The sequence below is a fragment of the Ceratina calcarata genome, unplaced genomic scaffold (assembly GCF_001652005.2).
Source record: "Ceratina calcarata isolate Rehan_Ccalc_2016 unplaced genomic scaffold, ASM165200v1 scaffold1210, whole genome shotgun sequence".
Classification (NCBI taxonomy): domain Eukaryota; kingdom Metazoa; phylum Arthropoda; class Insecta; order Hymenoptera; family Apidae; genus Ceratina; species Ceratina calcarata.
In genome coordinates this window covers 8,631-18,075 of record NW_017133087.1, presented here as the reverse complement: position 1 = coordinate 18,075, position 9,445 = coordinate 8,631, and positions in this window count along the sequence as shown.

The window sequence follows — 9,445 nt, the reverse complement described above, 5'->3', positions numbered from 1 at the left end:
CAATTGTTGTGGGAGTGATTGGACCGCATACTTCTGTGTAAATTATAAATAATGGCTTTGACACATGATTTTTGTTCTTTGATTTTTCAAACGGTGACCGTGCTTGTTTCCCGTTCATACAATCCTCACATAAATTGTCACTTGGTATTACCTTTTCGAGATAACTCATATCCTCAACCATGTGTTTATTTTTCAACTCTAAAAATTTCGCTTTACCGATATGACCTAACCGCTTATGCCACAAATTATAATTATTTCTATTGATATTGTTTACCTGAGAGTTACTGATATTTACGCTTTTTAGTAATTCAAATTCAATAGCCGTCAAATTATTCATGGGTTTACCTTGCATTAGAACTTTACCATCTTTACTTATCTGTACTCCATTTGCGTTGAAGGTGATAGTCATTTCTGCCTTCTGCATTTTCGTCACTGGTAATAAATTGCATGGCACATCTGGACAGTACAGGACATCCTTGAGTACAATTAGAAAACCTCCATCGCTCGTCAAGTTGATTGTTTCTTTCTTTGCTGCGATGTTAAACACTTCATTTTTCGCTTTGGAATTTTTATCGGTGGATATAAGTCAATTACACTTGTGAATAGATTGTCTTGATTAATTAGATGATCAGAGGCTCAAGAGTCCAGAAGAAACATCAACTTATTACTCTCATAGTTCTGATATTCTTCAACCATAAAGGCGTAACCTGATATGCTGGCATTATCCTGCGTTTGTACTGTTTGAGCTGTGTGAAACCCTTTGATCTTCTCTGCCTCGTATTTTTGGTTTCTCTTGAAATGGTAACAGTCGACCTTTTTATGACCATATCGTCCACAAGGATGACATTTTCCACTAGGCGAATTTTTATAATTTCTGTAGGGATGAAAACCGGTACGAAAATGTAAGCCCGAATGTGGACCTTTGCCTCTTTGATTTCCACCTCCGCCTAGATAATTTTTCGAATGGTTTCTGTTATTTTCACGGGGAGTTTCTGTTTCAATATGCAACACTTTCGCACTTGTATCTTCACTTGCATTCTGTACTTTTGTCTCATGATCTAGAAGTCTTGTTTTCACAAAATCCAAAATAATTTCATCTTCGGTCATTGACTTAATCACTGTTGACACAGTTTCATATGTTTTGGGAAGACTGGTAAATACGAAATCTTTTGAATTTCTGTTATTGACACACCAACCGCTGCGAACTCAGCTATCAATTCATCAAAATTTTCAAAATGTTCTTTTAATTTTGCATCATGTATCATTTTCAATCTACTCTACCGATTACGAATTGACACTTCGCTGGCGGCCTTTTTGCTCTCGTAAATGTCATCTAAACTTTTCAAAATTGTCTTAGCTGTAGCATCGGGTGTATCATACTTAAGGCAAGTGTCAGATAAATACTCCACTACAACACACTTGGCTATTCGTTCAGCTCTTTTCCACTTACTGGTCACTGGAACAGGGGGTTCGTCGTCAATCACTTTTAGCAAATTTAGTTCGTTCAATAAATTTCTGATTCGATGGTTCCGTGGTTACGCATTGTACTTAGTACCACTGAACGGTGGTATATTTCTCCTGTCTTTAGATTTATTGATTGTCACTTAAATTTAACACTTTTAACGTAACACCGCAAAAATTTACTTTTTGAAATAAGCAGCAATTCTAAAAATCTGAAAATTCATGGACAATCCTTGTGACAATTATTGTGAGAAATGAGAAAGTTGAGCCAAAAAATATGCTCTTTCTGTCGCGCTCAGGCAACCATGCCTATTGCGAACGGTTTTGGGAGCATAAACCACTACCAGGGGTTTACACAGGTGTAGGTGGAAAAATGTGACGGTGCTTGGAAAAACCCCCCTTCACCATTTAAGAATCAAGAAAGGGGTAGACCGTCCCTTGCGAGAGGCGACCCACTTAGCCCTTCGGCCTGGAATCGAGAAGGATTACCGACGAAAGTTGCCAGCGGATACCACGAGGAGGTAGGGTCGCCAGCCAAAGCTCGGTCCCATACGGGTCCACGTAACAGTGTTACGTGGAAGATTTTAAGGCCACAACAACACACCTCCCCCTGAGGGTTCAGCGCCCGCGAGGTTGTTCTGGCCTCACTCCTTGTGACATTACGAATCTACCATAAAAATATTAATCTAGTGAATTCAAGATTTCTATCTGAAAAAATTATTTTTAGTACTTTTTTATTTTTTGTGAATATATTTTGGAAGGGAAAAATTTGGAAAAATTCTCAGACATGTTCAGCTACACTACGAAATGTCAGAATTTTCTCAGATTTTTGACAATGCGTTAAATAAGGAAAACCGTAAAAAAACTGATTTTTCTCGATTTCTCGATTACTACCGCCCTGGTTGGTATATAGGGCTAAAAATTGGAGTGAATCATTTTTTTTATAAACATCGAATGGCGCAAGCGGCGCTTCATTCGGCTCAGGAGCACTTTTGACCCCCTTATCCGGCTAGGCCCTTTTGGTCTTTTAAATCTAGTAGCATTCTTATCTCGTTACTCTTTTACTCTAGTCTTCATGCTACTCAGTATGATTTCGTTTTCAACTGAACATAAAACAGAATTTTTAACTCAAAATTTATAATGGAGATTACTTTCACACGTGGAATGTAACTTATGTTACATTAACGGTAGAGATGGCGGTCAAAGTCACTAACCGTGATTTTTCACGGTAATAACAAAATCACGATCTCAAATCGTCCACGACCGTTATCGCGATTTTCTATGGTAATAATAATAGTTGCAATAATTGTGGTATTCATATCCACTTCGTAACTGTTAAAATAACCTGAAACAGCTTACGATTTGTAAAAAATTACTATTTGTTTTTGGAAATGGGTGAAACATTTATAAGAGGAGTTTTAACAAATATGTACAAGTGTACATATGTATAATTTGTCTTTTACTACGTCGCGTATCATACAGGTTGTCCTAGAAAAAGTGTTAGCGTCGAAAAGGGGTAATTGCCCGCATCCCCCTCCGTAACTATGCATCGACCTTCAGGTCCATGATTTGTGCAATCTTCTCTTTCTATTGCGCTGATGTAACCGCTTACAAAATGCCTCCAATGCTCATGCGGTCTATTCATATATGTCTATGGTCTGTATTCGCGATCAATAAAAGCGAACCGTATATTCGCCATCAGGACAAACTGTACTCGTTTCGTACAGCATGAAAGGCAGTAGAAGACGCAGCGAACGCTGCGACCAGAGTTGCTATATCGAGGGATTTCTCCTCTTCCCCTGCTGTCCCTAAATCGACCTCTACAACCATTCTTCAGCCATCTTGCTATGGTGAAACTAGTAGTGCCACAGTAGGCTGTGGTAGTGCACACGTCTTGGTAGGGTACACGTGGACAGCACATGTTAAGACATGTTTACCACACCAAGATGGGTGGACTACCTCCTGTCTCCCCCTCTACTGTTTCATTTCTCTCGCCTATAAGTCCACCTCATGCACCGTCCTTCCTTGCACGAAAACAATCTACTATCCTTTTCTCCTGACAAATATCACAGTATAAGCATATATTCGCATGCGTGGCTAGACAAGGAAAGAGACCACTATATAGTAACTTTCTCTTTTTACCATCCCGTCGATTTTTCGGCTCGCTTGCGCTGTCTATTCTTATATGTCTATGATATAAACTTATTTCTAACATATATTCTACGTTCGCACGTAAAACTTTAATCGATTTCTTGGTTTCAGCGAACAATAGATAAGATCTTGTAGACACGACGATAGTTGGCATCATCCACGGTGGAACTTCGTGACGTTGACAACAGACTTTGAATATACCATAAGGCTTACATTTGAGAGTTTGAAAGCGAGAAGGAAAAGTGAAAATGATTAACGGTGAAGACATCTGGCATAACAGAATTTCAGCCACTGATGTGCACATAGGATCGACCCTACCTCAATTTACCGGAATCACTTATCAGCTCAAATTACTAATGATAGTCCTTTTTCGTGCATACAGAAATAATTTAAATCGTTTTCGAGTGGGAATAGAAGAAAAAAAAGCTGGTAAGTTGGATGATGTTGTACTTGAATACCAAGAAGGCGGTAGAACAGTCTACCGCCTAGTACAAGTTAAACATAAAGATAGAAGGAACAAACCAACGCCAAAAATAAAAAAATCCCATTTGTTTAGAAATGATAGTGATAACATCAATATAGCAATATACTTTATATCGTACCAAAACTTCACGAGGATTGTTGACAATAATTCGATAACTGATGCAATTATTTTCACTAACAATAATTTCGACTATAATAATTTACAAGAGAATGGAATTGAAATGGAAGAAATACAAGTGCCGGATATTATTTTTGGCATGGAAAATAATAGAGAAGACTCTCAACGCTGCAGGTTTCAGAATGTCGAAAATTTAGTTCCAATGTTGAGGCAAAGTGTAGAGGCATATTTTCCCGAAAAACTTAAGTTCATGCGCAATGATAATGATATACAAGATTTCCTGAGAAATCATTTAACATTCGCTGTTAATCAGCCTAACGCACAGGAATTAGAATTAATTATCAAGAGAGAAATAGCTGTCAGATATGGAGAAACACATTCAGACACTATGTATAATAAATTTTATGTCCGAATTACTCAATGGGTTGAAGGTAGCAGAAGAACTCAGAGATACAACTACTTTTCCGAGGAAGAGGTGGGAGAACTTTTTGAGACAATTGTTCCTCAAGTGCGGTTCGGAATTAAGAATCCTACGAATTGCTACGTTGGAAATCATGAGCAACTACAAAGTTTACACGACGTGTTAAGGAATCAAAATGGAAAGCTTGTTTGCGTGTATAACCCTAAACCAATAGGTAAAAGTGAGTTGGTTACGCAATACATCCATAGCATTTTAATGAATGATACTAGTGCTGTTTGGATAAATGCTTACAATAATGAATCCCTTGAAGAATCTTTTAACTCTCTGGCTACCGACAAATTATGCGATAGTACCAGATATGACAATAGCTCACAGAGGACAATAAATTCTGTAGTTAGAGATGTATATAAATTCTGCGCTGAATGGAAATGCCTTTTCGTTTTTGATAATGCTAAAAATTATGATTCCATAAGACATTTTTTACCTGATCCAGCTATGAGTAATTACGAGAATTTAATGATCTTAATTACCTCTCGCAATGAGGAATGGCCAGAGAATAGAGTGAAATATTTTTACTTTAATCCACCTTTAGACGACGTAGTTAGATTATTTATTTATTTTCTTACGGGATAGAGAGCGATATAATTTTAAACTGAGATAAAGCGAAAAGCACGGAACATAATTTAATATTCACTGGTTTACTTTGAAGTACATTTGATGGCAGTATACATAAAATATAATATAAATGATTCGCCACGATTTTGTTTAGTGGAGGGAATAAGACAAACTTAATTTTCGATGTCTCTGACATATAAATCAGGTCGTATCTCCCCGATAAGACGAATTATGTTTGCTTGAAGATCATTGACAGTTCGTAGTTTGTTGGAATAAGTAAGAGACATTACGTGGCTCCCCAAGAAAAAATCTAATGACGTCGAGTCGCGAGATCTTAGTGACCAATTGACAGGCGTATTTCTCGATATAATCCTCTCGTTGAATTCAATAATTTTACCACACTACCACGTTGTACCTAACCAGGTTGACTTGCTAAACATTACTGAGTAGTTGAGTACAACTTTTGTGTGACTCTGACAATTGAATGACAAACATGGTGGTCGTGACAATTGAAAGATTCATCGCTTTTATTGGAAGACTATATTCCCTTACATAGCATCGAACAGGTCAAACTAGTTTTTCCTAGCAAAGTATAAATAACATGAATAGTATAACATAGATATGTAAAATTATTAAATGTAGAGTTTTTACAAATATTTCATCTCTAATCTATTGGAAAGCATCAATTAACTGTGGCTAAACACTTAAGGCTACTCGCGTGGAAACTGAAGGGCTCAAACTCTGGAAACTGAACAACGTGTTTTCCAAATGTACACTTCAATTCAAACTACTAACACATTTACTAATTACATTGTACATTTACTAATTCACATTGTAAATGAATCTAACTAGTAAGCAAGAATTTACATCACAATTTCTTTCTTTAAAATAAACATACATACGTATATAAATTTTTTCCGAGGCTATTCAGGTGAAGAGCACTGTATTTATTGACTATCGTTATCATTATCTACTTCATTGCGAAACTAAAGCAGAGCGGCGGTAACGTGTAAAGAAAAGTATGTTTAGTATGCTGTCTTTGACAAGATAACAGAATTTGATTAAAGTTTTAAACAATTACTTAGTACGTAATCACCCTGTCAGGTCGGACGGTTTATTAAAAATATTTCATGAACAAAAGGAGTCCTCACGTTATATGTATATGAAAAAATTGTTGAAAACCATGTTCTCGGTAGCATTAAAAGGTCAGCGAAATCGGTGTTCCGGCCATATTTGTAAATAAGTATCAAATTTTCCTGCAATATCATTTGCAGTATATTTGACTTTCGAGACATATGAAGTTTTATGAACTTGGAAATAATAGTCCGCTTCATAGATAATACGACCAAATGAACTTACCTACTAATAAAGTTCGATTACAATTACATGAAGTGCTTCGTTCGAACTCTATACCTTCGTTACCACTGATATTGCACATACCTATACAGATATACATATATATATATATTTACATAGTTATAGTTAAAAGAATTTAAGCGGCAATACCGTGAATTTTGAATGGCTTTCATCATGAAATTTATTATTAAATAGATTCAGCGGTGTCGAATAATTTATTTATTAAGAATAGTCAGATTTTGAATGTTAAGTCAAAATTGTACAAATTGTCACTGAAACTCATTTAAAGATTTGGAAATCTGAAGTTTGTGGGAAACAGCAGTAGATTACACTATTAAGGAAACTAAAATAATAAATCATTCTTATTCATGCAAAGTTTTATATACTTATTCGTTTTATATTTACCATTGTAAAAAAGAAAGTTTTTCTGTTGATATTAATATTATATTGTTTAAGTAAATTAAAAGAAAGTGTAAATGAACTGCGAATAAATAAGCGCAAATGTTTGAAATTATATATATCTTGTCTTTTTGCCTCGAGGTTCATCCCCAAATCAATGTTTCCTTTTTTTTGTAGAATAGAATTTCTTCTCCTTTCTCAGCATCCTCTTCATTCCTATTGTATTTTATTATTTTAAATTAAGTAATTCTAGCGAAATGCTAAAGTTACTTCGTGACATTTTTTGGTACCTCCTGTGAGATATGAGCCATTCAGTATATCGTAAATTTTAACTAACTCGGTACAAAGGATCTTCACAATGTGACGTGAACAATCAATGCTAAGATCTGTTAATCTAACCCATCAAGCCCTCGACAAGGAGGGCAGTGCCTTTCGGTTGGGTCTACTTAACGACATCCAGTCGTCGAACCTCTCCATCTTCTATTTAACTTTCAAGAGCGACCCTACCATAAATTCGAATCTTCGAAAGACGAAATTTGAACATTTCCCCATATGCATAACATTTGATAAACGTTCCACGAATTCTTCCAAGGTGAATGTTTTCTCGTTTTTTCGTACATCCGTCCGCACTCCCAGGGGCCTCAAGGCCTAACCCATCCTAGGGTGGGAGAAGGCCGAGCGTATGAGCGGTGGGGCTGTTTTCGAGACGCTCGAACTTTGTCATCAGCAAGAAGTAAAAAAGCTTTCCGAGAGTGCTCCGAGTAGGTCGCTTCAGTCAACATTGAAGAGATTGACCATCACTTCCACTACAGGACCAGGGATCTCATAATTTTTCCCTCGGCCGGAAAGTGGGGACGATGCGACCATGGTGGAGACTGGTACTTGATGGGGGTATGCTAGGCATGGTCAGCGAAGGCGCATGAGGAGAATAGTAGTGGGGATCGAAATACGGGCGAAAAAGAAGGGAAGCGAGTCGCGTGCGAAAACTTATGAGTTCCCCGTACAGGACACCTCACATCCAGTTGCTGCCTGCGGTCACGGTGATCAGAACTTCACAGATACGTAATTTTATTATCATTACATTCATATTATCTCGCCGCGCGTTTGAGTTCTTGACAAACGGATCGTATATATTACGCAAGAGCGTATAACGCTTAAATCTCAATTAACCAATACACTCAGTGCACTCACACAGAATAAACTGGACGAAGTCAATACTGAATAATGTTTCAATCGATTACGATGAACAAAACGTCGCGCTTTCTACGTGTCCCGTCGCACAATGACCGTTTCTAATTACAATTTTTCTCGTGTTTTCTTTTTCGCGAGCGTCTTTTCCCATCGCAACGCACGCCTGCCGGACGCTCGCTCTCGATTCTCGCTCTCGCGCGTGTTCCGCGACCCTACCTGTCCTCTCGCATAGAGGTGCCCCGCACCGCTCCCGCATTCGCTCGGGCTTATGCCCGCGACGTAAGAAAAACCTCTTCGAGGGAAAAACTAGGCCTAAGTCTTCCCTCGCCCCGCAGCCAACTCCAATTACCGGGACTAACCCGAGGGAGTGGAAATCGAAAGTGGCCCATGGGCAGCTATGCCAGCCCTTAACACCACGCGGCTTTCGTGGCTGATCACAGCCACGTTGAAACGCTCATAAGCCGATTTTTTATTGCCCACGCCTGAGCCTCTCCCGCACGTTGGGAACATGCTTCTTATACAGCTCGAATGTTTCTGATCCTAAGAACAACGATACGATGTTCCTTTTGGTCCTTAGGACAAATTCGCATGGATGTTTTAACTCCTCATTGGTCCTTTCTTGCATGGACAGTTTCTAAACCTTTCGAAAAGATCCATCAACTATGTCGATGTGGGAACAGAACATTCCTAAACACGTGAGGTGTTTGAAAGGTCGACCGAAAACTTCAAACATATGTCAATGTTTTTATATACAGCCACAACGACCTTACTCATGTGGGATTTTATTTGGGAACGGGTATACAGTTGAAATAGATTTTATGAACCGTAACTAACCGTAACTATTATAAATACTAATTTTAAGTGTTGTAATGTTTCGATAATTCGTATTCTTGCACTTTAAACGTATTCCGACGCGATATTATATTTCAACGCTAACGACACGACTACGACTCGACTCACCGCAGTACATTTCATTACTGAATTCGACATTTGACGACTCTCAACGTTTCACGACAACGATTCTCTTTTTTATAATAAACAACATTTTCTCTAGGAGACTAACATGAACAATATGTTAATAGGTAAATCTAATGAAACGATAAACTAGATGAACGCCCTCTATCCCACACTCATGAAGTAACTCACGATCATGATCTCAATTATTTCAAGATGTCATCAATGACTGCCTACTTTTTCAAAAACGCTGTTATAATATAAATTCGTTAATTCGCAAGTTAGCACATCTAGCA